Source organism: Dipodomys spectabilis, unplaced genomic scaffold (genome assembly GCF_019054845.1).
Source record: "Dipodomys spectabilis isolate Male_0828 unplaced genomic scaffold, ASM1905484v1 ptg000024l, whole genome shotgun sequence".
Lineage (NCBI taxonomy): Eukaryota > Metazoa > Chordata > Mammalia > Rodentia > Heteromyidae > Dipodomys > Dipodomys spectabilis.
Genome location: NW_024870701.1, coordinates 28,952,155 through 28,967,975, shown reverse-complemented (window position 1 = coordinate 28,967,975; position 15,821 = coordinate 28,952,155). Strand labels below are relative to the sequence as shown.

Genomic DNA, 15,821 nt, shown 5'->3' with positions numbered 1-15,821 from the left:
CCAGTCTTTCTCCCATCACATCACCTTGATATTCCTTTATACTGTCTCATCTGTTAAAGGAGCTTTGAGAATGTATCTGGAACATTTTTTCATCCTCTTTGTTTCTGATCAACTGTTTGTCACCATCTCCACTGTTAAGTCCTCCTTGTAATATAACATACTGTACTGGAAAGTGTAGAGTGTGGACACCTATGGTTATAGGAGCAGTCTTCCGTCTACACACAATTATTTACCCTGGGCATTTGTGATTTCTGGCTCACATTCTTTTTCATATCCCAAATAAAAAAAAAAACAAAAACACAGACTGGATTTTTGTAACCTTCTCTACCCTAGAGGCTGACCTGTCAGTACATACTAAATATCCCAAAAGCTCTGTTGGAACTTTGGCTTTCGTTGAGTGCATCTGTTGTAAAGATTGATCTGAATCCAAATAAGGAATGAGAAATGGACCGGGAGCACTGATGCTTGCCTGTCCCCGGTCAAGTTCCCAAGAAGCTGGCTTCCTTCTTTCAGTGCAACTAACTCTTATCAAGTGTCTCTTTCTGAAAGGCTGTGTGCATCCAATTCTGCCATTACTTTCCTGAGTCTCCACTTTGAGCCAACGGACGGTAACAGCTCCATTGTGGATAGTTCCTCGGTAGCTCATTCTCTGTGGTTTCCATAATCCTGTGCATATATATTTCACTGTCCCTGTATTAAACCTTCTTGAATTAAGTAGGCCATCGACAGCCTTCTGGAGCCTATAGTCATAACCCTCATAGTCTTTTATGGAATTCTGTGCTTTCTCAGTGACTTTGTCTCCCATTACCATTTGTCTACTGTACCATTCGGAGTTTGTTCACAGCATCGGCATAATGAGAAGAAGGAGCTACAATAGGATCTGATGTTCCATGGTTTAGGGAGCTAGTTACCCAGTTTATACGAGGCTGTTGTTTCTGTACCACGTTCCTGAGCCTGAGCTCACTCATCGAGCAGAAAGATGCAGAGGGAAGATAGGGAAGGCATCAAGAAAGAAAGGGCAAGCTTAAATCTGCAAAGCTTAGAGAGAAATCTGTGGACAACCTGGAAACCATGTTGAGCCACATCCTTTCATTCACCATGGAAGCACCCCCCTAAGAGTAGGAGTTGGAGAGGATGAAGCATACCTGGCAAGGCACCAGAGGGTTAGTTAGCAATAGTGCTATCCCAGGACAACAGGTGAGTTAGCAGCTTAGCAGCACCTGGTGTCCTAGGAAGTAGTCCTTGGGGTGCCAAATATCATCCACATCTTCTACTGAAGGCAGAATGAAGGCAAGGGCATTGTAAGAAATGTTGTTGTTGGTGCTGGGAGGGTGGCTCAGTGGTAGAGCACTTGCCTTGCATGCATGAGGCCCTGGGTTCGATTCCCCAGCACCACATAAGCAAAAAAAGAAAAAAAAAAAAGAAATGTTGTTGTTGAGCCTAAGTCGATGTATCGAAAATACACTATATCCAGCTTCACTTATGATACTCAGACGCCTCTGCTACAGAACAAAACTGAGGATAAAGACTTCTGTTCCCTCCACTAGAGCTATCTATTTATCTCTCTTCTAAGTTTTGAATGTCTGACAATACAGGAGAGGGATTTCACTGTTGTGGAAGAATTTGAACTCTTGACATCACTGGCTCAAAGCCTTCATCAGATATCTAAGCACATGTGAACACAAAGATTTTCCATGTGTTCTCAGAATTGATATTTACTACCATTCTTTCCCCTCCTAGGAGAAAGGGCACCTTAGATTTTCTCTGTGGCAGGATATGATATGAAGTAAAGAATGGATCAGGGTTATCTGTATTGATATCTATCTATCTTCTGTCTGTCTGTCTATCTGTTTATATATATCAACAAAGGGATACAGAATTTAAAGGTGTATTTTTAAAAACAGGTACAAATAGAATAATAAGAATAAAGGAGCAGAAAGTTAATTCATTACAAGAAAGTAACTGGATGCTACTAGTTCAGTAATTCCATGCCAGGAAGCCATGGAAAATCAAGTTAGGCTGTGTGTTTGGAGAAGTAAAATAAACAGATAAATACATATTGCATGGAATTTTTGAAAAAGGGAAATCTTTATAGTTTTCTCAAAATAAGGGCTGGTAAAAAAATTAAATCAAGGTATACACGATTACTGATTTGAAATGCATACCAAATCATTAATATTGTTTTTATTTGGTGTGATGCTTGTTGATTTGCTACTAATCAAAAACAGTTATAAACATTATATATATATTTTCTTTTCATTCCTCTTTGCCTAATCCAAATTTGCCCTGTGTCTTTGAAGAGTTAACTTCTACTCACTGGGTTAAATAATTCACAATAAAGCCAAACTTAGTCAGAACCCATAATAACTTTGTTGTTATGATTTTTAAAGATTTTCATATGGATGAAGATACTATATTTAGTGGTGATTTTTGTTTAATTTTAAAAGTAGAATGATGTGAAAGACACTTAAGAACTGTGCATTGCATAAATTGATAATTATAGAGGTAGTTTAGAGAATACAATTGGAAAACTCCATTGAGACAGGCTGAAATAAAATTCCTATTGCTGCTGCATGGGGACCAAAGTGTTCTCCTTTGACAAGGACAGATTTTAGATTAAGCACACAGAGGTTGTAAATTACCATTCTTGATGCTAGCTTCCTCTGCCTGTGGTGCCTTAGAGAAATTGACAGACTATAAAAAAGTACACATTTCAGCAAGGTAAAACCCTATCTTAGCCTTCCCAACCCCCTCCCCCGATTTCCATGTTTTAAGAGAAAGAATAGTAATGTGAAGTCACTGTGGAATTTAAATTGGAGTAAAGGACATTATAATGATAAATCTTAGTAGCCATTCCTAGAATGATTGGCTGATACTGTCATTGTCCTCTAACCAACAATTACAATTATGTCCAATTTTGCTACTGGAGAGAGGACAGGAGTACCCTGGTTTAGAGAGGCACCTATGGATTTCTCTTCCTACCTCTAAGGAAATTGTATTTTAGAAATTAGCTGCATACAGCTCAGGTCCCACAATTACTATGGAAACAAGCTGTCTATGACCCTTTTAAGTAAGGAAAAAGGAGAAGTGGGCTTTGGCAGAAAGAGTAAAGATATTTTGTTTGTTTGTTTAACTGTGGCATTGGAATCAATACCCAACCCAGTCACCTTTTCCTAGGACACAAACAGAGTTCCTAGATAATTGTTTTGTTTTACTTTGTATTCCTGGAATGTTATAAATGTTGAGATGATAAAATGGTCATAGATAGCTTGTGAATCATCTTTAAGAAACTGCATTCATCCTATCAAGATGAATTCACATGGAGGTATGTCATTCAAGCCACAGTAAGCAGATGTTTATTTCCTAAAGCAGCCACACTCAGAAAAATCAATTTGTGAACTCATTACCTAAATCCATATTAAACTATTTAGTCTATATTTAACACTAGAACAAGGATAGTCAGGGTAAATTAAATGGATTTTATTTCTAGGTGGCAGAAAGCCAAGTTAGGCCTTTCCACTTCTAATTTATTTCTCAGTTCTTATCTGTGCCTGCTGTAGACAGAAAGGAGGCACAAAGAAGAGAGGGAGAAGAAACAGATGTGATAATTCCTTCCTTCTGATAGTTAAGGGCTAATCAAACCAATAAGTTCCAGTCCTGGCACTGTCAGCTCTTACAGTTATGTTAATGCAGAATCCTTTAACTTGTTATTCCAAGATGGCAGTACAATGAGTTCCCTCCTCTCAATGCTGGGTGAAATATGTCCGGCAAGGAGGATCATCTCATCACTAGAAGAATGATTCACTTACATCCTATCAAGGAACTAAAGATGCATATTACAGCTCTGTCACACTCTCCTTCAAGCTTCTCATTACCATCTGTGAGGCCAAGAACATACAGTATTCCCAGACAGCCTCAAAAGATCTTCAATTCAAATGCAAACTGCTAACCATTCACTGTCCTATTTCATTCTTTGACTTCATCTTTCCATCCGGGAGCTTATGGTCTGAAATGCTACTCATTTATGTATTTTCAGATCATAACTATCCTCTTTAGAGAAGCTACAAGCTACCTTCCATCAGTCTTTCTTTCTGCTGCGATCTGTCTGACACGTACAGTAAAACTGAATTTTTAGCCCACGAATCTTATTTCAATGACCAAGTTTTCAGGTGTTGATTTAAAATCTCAACTATCTTCTTCTTTTCTTTCTCCTTTTACTACATCATCATTTATAAGCTGGCCTTCTCAATTAACCAGCCAAACCATGCTATCTCATGGTCACTCTAAGTCTGCCATTGTCAGATTTTTCACTAAGGAGCTGGAAATGAACAGTTAATCAATAGATGCTCCTCAAATAACTTCGGTCCATGTTCTCCTGTCCAGCCAACTGAGCTGTTTTGGCCAAGATTAAAATGGATGTAAGTTATCCTTCCCAGTCTTCCTGCTTTTTTACCTTCTTGCTTCTAGAGTTTATTCAGTTAAACCTAAAGCTAGGAATCAACATAACTTACTAATCTAACAAAATAGGCATATTCATAGCAACTTACAGTTTTTAAAGTAATATACTGGCTTTTGAGAACATATTTTCTTTTGATAATATTTCCTAATATATTTGCTTGCTCCTTCTACACTCCTAACAATAGGCAGTCTTATTCTTTTATCAGGCATATTGATGATACTCCTACGCACCTAGTTTTGTTTTTTCCAGTCCCTCTTGCTGCACTACCAACTCATTTATCATCCTTACTGCTTGCAGAATTACCTTTTAATAACACAGATAGAAACAGATCTATCTTTTACATGGAAGTCATCAATATCCCATATAACCTAGAAAACATTCCTATTTTCAGTTTGTATTCCAAAAGATACTTTGTGATCCAGTCCCTTGTCTCTCTCCACCAAAGCATTAAAGAGTGAACAAGCACATTTGCTTCTACTCTATGTCCCTATGCTTTGTGTTTATTCTTTCTTCTATGGTCTTCTATGTCCCTTTTATTTTAATTTTCTGAACTTGAAAAGCTTGTACAAGAGAGCTACAATGTTACATGTTCATCTAAGTGTGCAGAGCTTCTTAATCAGCTTCCTCTCCCATCTGTTTTCCACATCCCATATCTCTTCCATCTCTCCATTTCCCACTTGATTTATCCCAAATGTAAATTGAGAATTCTTACTGTATATCTTCCCTGTTCTGTTTTTCATTTATGTACTCTCCCTCCCATTAGTCTGGCAATTGTTTCCGTTTTCTGATGTTTTATTTTGTTTTATTTATTATTCCTTGACATCCTGGCAAAACCATAATCCCTATTTCAAAATTCATTTCGGCCCAGATATCCCGTCCTCATCATGAGTGCCTCAGTTTCGCTTAGTAAGGGCTGCTCAAGCCCTCCAGTGCCCTATACTCCTACATCATGTTTTTAAACTCTCAGGACTTGTGATTCATTGTTCTATGTAATTATTACAAAGACAAAGCAGAAAATTCTTCTAGAATACTATTTTACATGCAAAGAAATCATATACTTAGTTTAAAGCTTTATAATCATTAGTGTTCTTTTAGCGTTCCTGATCTAGGAGGGCAAAACATATATTTACTATTCTTCCAGTTGAAGTTCCCTTAGGCTCCTTCTTTTCCTACCTAGACAAGCACACTAAAGACATAAACTATTTGCTTAGAATTGAGCTCCGAGACTCATATTAGATTATGAGAAATAAGACTCAAGGATGACAAGAAAGTTGATAGTTGGATATGGAATTCATGAGATCCATAGTTTCACACTATACTTTTGAAATCTTTCTTGATTTCTTGTTTTCTTACAAGACACTAACATTCCAAAGTGTTCTTCTAAGTAAGTACCACACTATTAAGAAGAACTACTAACACAAAATATCATTTCTGAGAGAAAAAAAATCTCTGTTCTACTCTGCTACATACAAACACTCGGGTCCTATCTTTCATAACCATCGAGCATTTGACCTGACTAACATGTGGGTCAATATTTAAACAAGAGCAGAGTTGGAAAAATATCCAAAAATTACTGGGTGCCAGTAGCTCACCCCTGTAATCCTAGGTACTCAGGAGGATGAGGTCTAAGGATCATCACTGAAAGTTGGCCAGGGCAGGAAAGTCCCTATGAGACTCTTATCTCCAATTAATCACTCAAAAACTGGAAGTGACACTGTGGCTCAAAGTGGTAGTGCACTAGCCTTGAGCAAAAGAGTTCAGAGGTAGGACCCAGGCCCTGAGTTCAAGTCCCACAACCACCACCACCACCACCACCACCAACACACACACACACATATACACACATGTACACATATATATGAAGAAATGTGGGAAAATGTACTTTCTAGTTTTCTTTTCTTGATCTATAATGTTATGCATTTTATTTTGAAGATGGCCTTTGTTAAATTTCAAGTGAATATTCTGTGTTCATTTAATCATCCAAATAAAAGAAAATATTGTGTTAGTGTTATCAGAGAAAGTTACAGTCCCAGAAGGATTTATGGTGACTACTCATTAACATAAAATAATTCACACAGCCATACATAGCACATACCAGACATCTAGGGTTATTAGATAATTATTATTACAGTTATCTTATGGAAACCCATATTATGGAAACCCATTGAAGTTGAAGGCCTCAGAGTTGATACTTTAAATGAAAGAAAATTTTCTCTCTTGTTAAAGACCTATTTTGTAACTTGGAGCTTTTCACTTAAAACTGGGAACAAAATAAAACAATAAATGAAAGAGCTTTTTAAGACAATGGATTTCTTGTCATTCTGTGTGACAAATGGAGCTATCATCTTTTTGAAATAGGGTTAGAACAAAAAAATAGTACATTAAGCCTTCAATGGTTTAAACTTTAAAAGTCACTTATCTCAAAGAATCAGACTTTCCATAATTCCATCCACCCTCAACATTTGCATTCCAGTTTTGTGAGTTGTTACACATTTTCAATCTGATATTTATTGAGTAATTAATATACACTGCTAATTCACTACACCTTAATTATACTTGATAATCAAGATTTCTGTGTTAAAATTGGTCTATAAATTAGACTATAGATTCTTGGATGGCAGAGGCTATATGATGCTCACATATAAGTCTCCAGAAACATATACCTAGTCCACATTTATTAATAGCCTCTGGCATACTGGGAAATTTGTTTGCATGACAGAACCCTATGAACTTCTATTAATTTCCAAATTGTCTTCAATTAGGAACTATTTGCAAACTAGCTAGAGTCAGTTCACCAGCTTTACCCATTAACCAGCACAGAGCCTGTGTCAACAATCATAATGCAGTGCCTGAGAAAGCAGGCTGCAAATTCAGACTCCCTTCTAGGCTCTGTGTCCTTCCACCAGCTAGTTAACTTCTCTGTGCTACAGTTTCCACATCATTAAAGCAAGGATATATCTCTCATCAGCTTCTTGGAAAAAAATCAATTAATATATGACAGCAAAGCCCTGACTCAGCATTTGGAAAGCAGAAATTACCATTTAATGGTTGTGTCTGAAGTCGAGTTCAACAAGTTTGAAGTTATTTGATATTAGGGATGACTTCTGACCTCCTTGAAGTTCAATCTTCTAATTTGTGAAATCAGAAAACAGTTAGGTAGTTTAGACTGGGTTCTCCTGAAAGTAAATGGAATCCTATAGACAGAGTGAGGATAGAGTCTGACCTCAGCTCTTCTGTGTATTCCTTTTTACCTTGCACTGATGTAGGTCTTGCTGCAGCAAAGGTTCTCATGAGATTAAATACATTCAAACACAAGAGGCTGTCCAAAGAAGCAGACAATGTTCTGAGTATTCAGAGTCCAAAATCAAAGGGAAAATGACGTTCACATTTCCACAATCTTACAATGATTTCATTTTACAATGCTGGCTGGCTGATGCTCTTTGCAGTTGCATATTTTGTTTTCAAAAATAAAAATTATATATTGGGTTTCCTCCTACAAATATAGAGGTAGATTTTAATTTAAATTTATTTTAAAGGTAGAGTCTCTAAGAATTTATTCTTCTCTAAATACACATATTATTCCTCTATGCACACATTATCCTTCTATGTCTATATTTTATATATATATGTATTCTTCTACATAGTTATATTTTATAGTCACTCATTACGGTATAATATTCATTGGGAGAAAGGCAAAAGTTAGTAGTACTCATAAAGCCTAAAAGAATAGTAGTTAGTATCATATTCTTATTTAAGTTTTGAGTTTGGGTCTCACAAAAGCCAATCAAACATGGAGTAAGAGTGAACAAGAACAAATTTAACTAAGTTTTATTCCCATTACAGTTCTTTAGTGCCACACTAGTGTGTATGTGTGTGTATGTGTGTGTGTGTGTGTGTGTGTGTGTGTGTGATTGAACTCAGCCTGAGGGCTGTCCTTGAGTGATTTTTCTCAAGGTTAAAGGTCTATCACTTGAGCCACAGCTCTACTGTCAGCTTTCTTTCATAAGTTAATTGGAGATAAGAGTCTGGAAGACTCTTATCTATCTGGACTGGCTTCAAACTCTGATCCTCCCAACACAGCCTCCCTGATTACAGACAAGAGCCGCTGGTGCCTGGCTGAGTGCTATATTTTGTGCTAGAGATGACTAACTTGATCTCCTTTACCTTGAAATTAAGACTTACTTAAGCAGAGTGTTATGGTCTTTTCTATCTCTTTATGGTAGAATAATAAAAACATACTCACTCACTAGAAATGTTAAGTTAGTTACTATTCCTTCACAGTCTTGTGCCAAGGCTCCATAACTCTTTCATATTCTGTCTTAACATAGTTAAGACGCCTTAAATTGGTAACATCATGGTTATCAGATCAATGGAAAAAGAAATTGTAACTCTTTGGGAGGTTTTCATGAAAATACATATGCCTAAAGGAATGGGGGATAAAGACTAGCAAAGTAATTTTGTTCTTCAAATATCAGCAATGTTTTTATGGGCACTATAGAACGTGTCAAAATAAATGGCTTATCAAAAAAAGAAAAAAATATGTCATGTTTTCATAGAAAGAATCATGATGTCTGTGACATTTTAGACATTTATGATTTTAAGCAAAATGTTCTTCTCTCAACAGTTACCAGATAATGTATAAAAGGCTGTGGCCTTTGTGAAGGGGTTTCCCTTCCTTAGTGTTGATGAAGTAGCCTCGTACAGCATCGAGGGAGCCTGGAGAGGAGAGAGCCTGAAGAGGCAGGAGCTTGCGTGCGCCCATTAGCAGAGGTGTAGAGGCCAGCAGAGATGCTGAGTGGGAAATGAATCAGTGCTGGCAGGGGAGAATCTCCCTCATTTTTTAAAACTGGGAATGGGACTAACTGGTATCCTAGAATAGCTGTTTCTAGAATATATGATAATGAAATGAATAAACTTGTATGGCATAAGGGGAGAGCTACATTTCTCACTGTGGTACACCATCCCAGGTGTCCTTCAACCTGCTGCTGAGAGTATTGGTTGGTGACTGCTAAAGCATTCCTTGGAATATTGCTTTGGCCTAAATGCTACCTACATGAAGCCACTTTTCTCCAGGTCACATCCATCCCTGGGTAGAGAGTGTCTTGTAGAACCATGGTTTCCTAGAGGATCATCTGAGAACTCTGTGTGTGTGTGTGTGTGTGTGTGTGTGTGTGTGTGTGTGTGTGTGTGTGTGTGTGTGTGTGTGTGACAGAGAGAGAGAGAGAGAGAGAGAGAGAGAGACAGACAGACAGACAGACAGACAGAGACAGGGCTTGAATTTAAGGCCTAGGTGCTGACCCTGAGTTTTTGTGCTCAAGGCTAGCCTTCTACCACTTTGAGCCACATGTGCCACTTCCAGTTTTTCAGAGATTAATTGGAGAGGAAAGTATCATGGACTTTCCTGACCAAGCTGGCTTTGAATCACAACCCTCTGATCTCAGACTCCGGAGTCACAAGTGAGTCCTGCTCATCTGGGATGTTTGTTTTGACGACATTTTAATTTATCCTTCTACATAATAAGTGAGAAGTCTTACATTATCATAATTAGATGATCAATTTTGCAGTTAATAAATTAAATCTATATAATTTTAGTTGATAAAGTCTCTCTGAGAGAATTTGTAAAATTCTGTGGTGATAGTATACAAGAAGGAATATGTGTTTATGTGTGTATGTGAATATATGTGTGTGTTATGTGAATGTACATTTAATTAAAGTATGATTGATTTGTCAGTAAACTGAAAGTATAACAAGTATAAGACATTTGGATTCAATGGAACAGTAATCCACATTTTTTCCTACATTCCCCATATAGACAAAGCAACCAAACTGATATACTCAATATTTTGAACCTATCGAGTTTTTCATATTGAATGAAGTTATAACTATCATTGGCCTCAGTGTATTTCATATTGCTGCAGAATTCATTTCTAATTTCTTTTTATTTCTTGTCAGTCATGGGTCTTGCCCTCTGGGCCTGGGCACTGTCCTCAGCTCTTCAGCTCAAGGCTAGAGCTCTACTAACTTGAGGCATAGCTCTACTTCCAGCTTTTTCTGCTGTGGTGCTGAGAATCGAACCCAGGGCCTCATGCATGCAAGGCAAGCACTCTACCACTGAGCCACCTTCCCAGCCCTCATTTCTAAGTTCAAACCCTGCCACACACTCGTATCCTCTTGATTAGCCCTGTGCCGCTTCCAGCTTGAAGTACACGCTGGAGGAATGAAGGACTGAGGGGACTGAGGTGAATGACAAGCCTTTATTTGCTAAGAAACCTCTGCCAACCAGAGCTATACAAGTCACTAAAGTGAAGTGGGAAAACTTGCTGTACCGCTTTCCACTCATAATCATTTTGAGAAAGGACATTTTACCATAGCCTTGTTCATAGAGGTAAACTTCAAGTGAGCACTGCCCATTAAATATTTCCTCATTAATCATGTTCTTGGAATATGGGAAACATGCTAAAATATAGCTATCATTTCATCTCTCCAAACAAACACTATTTTTTGTGGGACTAAACAAAACAAAGAGAAGCTGTTATAATAGCTAACATTTTGGCAGCAATTTGCAACCTACAAATCCCCTTTAAATATATTTATTGCACTAAACTTCTGAGACAATAATCTAGTACATTTTACAACTGAGAAAATAGAGACATGGAAAGGTTGGGTAGCACTGTCTAAAAACTTTAATATAGTCTACATTTCAGTGCATTGTTAAATCTCTATTAGTAAGGGAGGTAAAGATGTGGAGAGGGCATGTCTTATATCAACAAAAATGTAATGAATGATTTATTATACATTTAGACTATCAATGAAAGTATCAGCTGGAGGGTAAACATTCTTTTTGTTTTTTTTAGGTTAGAATAAAGCACTGAATAGTTTTTTATTTTATTTTTACGTGGGAAAAAATCGCTTTAACTTGTTTGAATAAATTTAGGGCCGCATATACTGAAGTTAATAACGTCTTGGAAAAAAATTGGTTCTCTATTTTAGCTATAGTTAATTGCCAAGAATTAAAGAGAATTGTTTTGCAGCTTCCTTGTGAACTAACATACCATTACACTAGAAATACATTATAAAAATGCTAAGTCCTTCTCTTATTCATTGGTGGAACTCAATAATGGAAATCTAGATATTTGTGGTTTAGGAGAGTGTCTTAGTTCATATAAAGGAATTGTATAATCACTCGTTAAAATCAAACAGATCATGAAATATTAAAACTAACTGTACAATTTTCCATTATTTCACATAATCTAGTAAAGTTACTAAATAAAAGCCAACAGTGAGTAAGAAACATGATTACTTTTAGTATACAATTGCTTGGGTATGTATCTAGAGTGTACTCTTGTACAATTATGTATTCTCAAAAAAGCAAATCAAAAAGATTCCAATTTCATGTGTTGGTGTGATGATCAGATTTAAATCTACTCACTAAGCTATGTGATGTACTGCCTCAATAAAATGCTTAAAATTCAAATCCTTTGTAATCAGTAACCTTTTCCGGGGAGGAGCGGTAATTGATAACAGCTCTCATTTTGCTAAATGTCTAACCAATATATTTCTCCTGATACAGGAGAATTCTGTTTTGCTCCCCCGTGTTGGAGAGGGAAAAATATGAAGCATTAAAATATGCAATATTAATATAAGACACACTGTCTATATCTATTTCTCCCATGGAAGGTGTGATTTAACTGCTTGCACAATCAAATTAGGGAAAGTTTATAAGAGGACTTATTCTACTTGTGTTTGTGATCATGTATGGATGTTTTGCCTACAGCGCTTTTGTGTGCAGTAGAGTATGAGGGTCACATCACTTCTTCCCATATAATTTTTCCTATCTCCACTCACTTCTGCCATAAATGAAAAACATCCCAGACTATATAGGTGTATTCCCAGTCTTCTGCTCTTAGAGTTAGTTTCTCCAGATGATTATCCCAGTGAAGATATTGAAGAAATTGAATGTCACCCTGAAGCTAGAATCAAATAATTAATTAGAGATAACCAATATCTTACATCTATCTTATCTTTTTTAAAATATTTTCTCCACACATCTGTCACTCTGAATCACAAATAATTACTAGCTTATCCATCCAGCTACCAAATAATCTTTTTTGTTTAATTACCATCTACCACATTCCAGTTTAGTGGGATGGTGATGAGAAGATAATTAATTCATCAGCAATGAGATGCCAATGAGATTCTTAATTACCTGGCAACTAAAACTTATTTTTGCCAGCCAGTCACTGAGAAGTAGAGTTGAAGCTGTCTATAGCCCTCTTTTACTTGCAAAAAAGACTTCATCATCAATATCTCACTCCTCTTACTCCCAAAACTAATTAAAATAAATAGCAACAGCCCCCCATGGTTCTTAGCTTTTCAGCGGTTAACAGATGTCACAAGTAAAACCAATCATTTAAGCTATTTTAACTTGTAATCACCATGACTTATATAACATGGTTATATATTCTTTATACATATGTAGTCTTACAAATGTAGATCATTCTCTTTGCATGTATCTCTGTGTGCACATCTCTGTGTGTATTATTAAATGAGTAGGCAGACAGACGGTCATCTTGAAGTGTGTATTATGTCACAGCACCTTTACAGAACTTTCAATAGCATGAGGACTTTTTAATTGATTTCTATCTAAGAAGAAAGAAGGCACACATTCAAATTGTCTACAGCACATAAGTCCAAATTCTCCACCTTATTTTCAGGAAAGAAAAGTTAAGTTATTACTTCAATTTATTTTACTAATTTTAATTATATTATGTTTCCTCCCCTCCCATCATTAGTTGCTCAGGAGAGAACAACTAAGTACATATTTTTAAATCTCTGTTGGAACTTCATTAGAGTTATGTAAACATCCACTAACAATTGACACTCATTTAAACAGGTTATTATCTATCCTTTATGAGAGTCAGATTGCTGTGGCTTCCATGCTGTGGCCCTATGCAAAGGCCAAAGTTAAACAGCTGGGACTCATGCACCCTCCAGGCACCTCATACTATATGGTGACCACTCATTGTCAAATTCAACCAGAGAAGGTTGCATTCTTCCCACCGTGGTCAGCTTCGTTGCTTAATTTATATTTATAGCTGGCCTCTCTACCATCTGTGCACGCTGCTTACCCTGCATCTCTGAGGGATTGGGAATAACAGTATTTGGAGACCTGATTAAATAGCCAGAAACAGCAATCTATCACTTATCAGGGAACATTGTAGGATAGTCACAATGGGGTTCTGTCCAGCTTTTTGCATTTCTTTCCTCATTTCTTTCTAATCCAACACCAACTTCAATAGAACAAGAGTGAATTCTCTAGATTCTCCTGGGCTGGCTTTATTGAGAGAACAAATGGCATTTTTGCTGAAGAGGCCTTTGTTCCTTTTTGGACTAAATGAACCAGGACCCAACCGTGTAGAATGCAAGACAACACTAACACAGGTCTAAATGGGAGTTTCCTAGTACAAGTGAAGTTGGATATATTAAAACACAAGACAAAACAAAAACACATACACAGGCAATGGAGCTGTAGGATCATCTGTCATCTGTTTTCAGGTTCTTGGGTTTATGTCTTCCCCTTGAATAGAGTTGTTCTAGGTCAGAGGGGGGGAGGGGGTGACTAGGCAAATGCTATTTTTCCATCCAGGAAGCAGCTGCATACCTAAATTGGGGGTGGGGGCAGTTGTGGGTTCTTCAAGGAACTCACACTATAAGAATTCCCTTACCAGGTACTCTCTAAACTTGGCAAGGCTTTCTGACTGGTCTACTTCAGCACATAGCTCAGCAACACAAACAGAGATGTCACTCAAATGTCTTTTGGTAAGGAATGCTAAGCAGGCAAAATCTCTCCAGCAGGGTTTTACCAAAAAAGCATCATCCCTAATTTCCTTCAGGTACTTGAGTAAGAGGAAACTTGAAAGATGCTTTTGGTGAATTAACTAATAGCTGCAATTTTGTATCTCTACCCAGGAGATCTGATCTATTCTCTGCCAGAGACCCTACGCAACCAACCACCTTGGCCACTGGAAAGAAAGGGAACCATCAGTGATAACATCTTGAGAGAAAGGAAAAGTATCCTTCAGATAGGCAATGTCTTCTTATTATCAAATGAAAAAAAAACAAAAAACAAAAAACCAACAGCCCCAAACTCAAGAGAGAAAACCTTTATCAGTACTTCTCCGTGAACAAAGACAGATACTTGTCAACTAGGCCACACTTGTGACTTGGGAGTACTTTAACTATGAATATCCTTCTCATGCTTTGTCTCCACTTCTCCATATTTAACCTTACGCCAAGTCTATTCCTACAAGCTGGCTGAAGATGTATTCAAGTGCTGTCTTATCAGGGCTGACTGCCACGTAATAAAGCTCCTTTCCCTGCCCTTCACCAAGTCTCTTCTTTGCCCATATGATTGGCAAGTAGCTAGACCTGGCTTGAGACTCCTAGATTTTAGGTCAGGGGTCTAAAAATCTGATTTCTCGAATACCTTTGTTCTCCCAAAAATGGAAATAGAGGTTCTTCACCCTGTTCCATCTCACTTCTTATCCCTGCAATGTGAGCAGTTCCAGGCCACTTTAAGACCAGAGTATTTTGGTTCTTCGTCCATTTACAAGCTTTGCAATCATTTCCTAGTAAATCTCTCCCTTCTCTCTCTTTTTTTCCCTGTCTCTTCTGTATGTCTCTGTCTCTGTCTCTCTCATCCAAATGATGTTCTTAGTGTCTTCACACTGTTACCTCTGCCACGGGGAAATACCGCAGCATGTCTAATACTATGAATCTAGAACTTTGAAGAATCTCTATTCTTATGAGCAAGGACAATCAATGTGGTCAGTGCTAACAAGTCCCTGGGTGTAATGTACCCTTATCTTCTTTTCTCACAGTTTCCCCATGTGATCTTAGTGGGATAATCCTTAGACTAGAATTTTCTTGTTCTGTGACTGTGTAAGAATTGGGGTTAGCTTAAAAGCAGTCATAATAGTTGCTATTAATGATGTGGTATACAGTTTTTAAAGCATGAATTGGTCTAGAGACTCTGATTTTAGAAGCTTCCTTCATCCAACTTAGCAATTACTTATCCCTCAGAAGACAATGTACAAATAGTTACACTAACACATACAGAATGTTAGAGGGAAAATAAAGAGTTCTCCAGACGAATTAGAACAGCAACCAAGAGCTAATTGTCTCTTTTAATTAGTTGGTTCCTCTAGTTCTTTTATTCATTTAGAATTGGTATTCTACAGTTACTTCTCTATTTTAATCATGGAAAAAGTTCATTTTAGTGTTTTATCATGAAACTTAGGAGATAATTGTCCAGGTTTTATACAGTATTAGAACTTAATAAACAATTTCAATGATGAATGAC

The 15,821-nt window shown here is 37.2% G+C and overlaps 1 protein-coding gene across 1 annotated transcript in view; it reads right to left on the bottom strand.

Moving 5' to 3' along the window:
* Dcc (DCC netrin 1 receptor) overlaps window positions 1-15,821 on the bottom strand; it is a 992,977-nt gene that overhangs the window by 359,824 nt on the left and 617,332 nt on the right. The gene's annotated exons all lie outside the window — the stretch shown is intronic.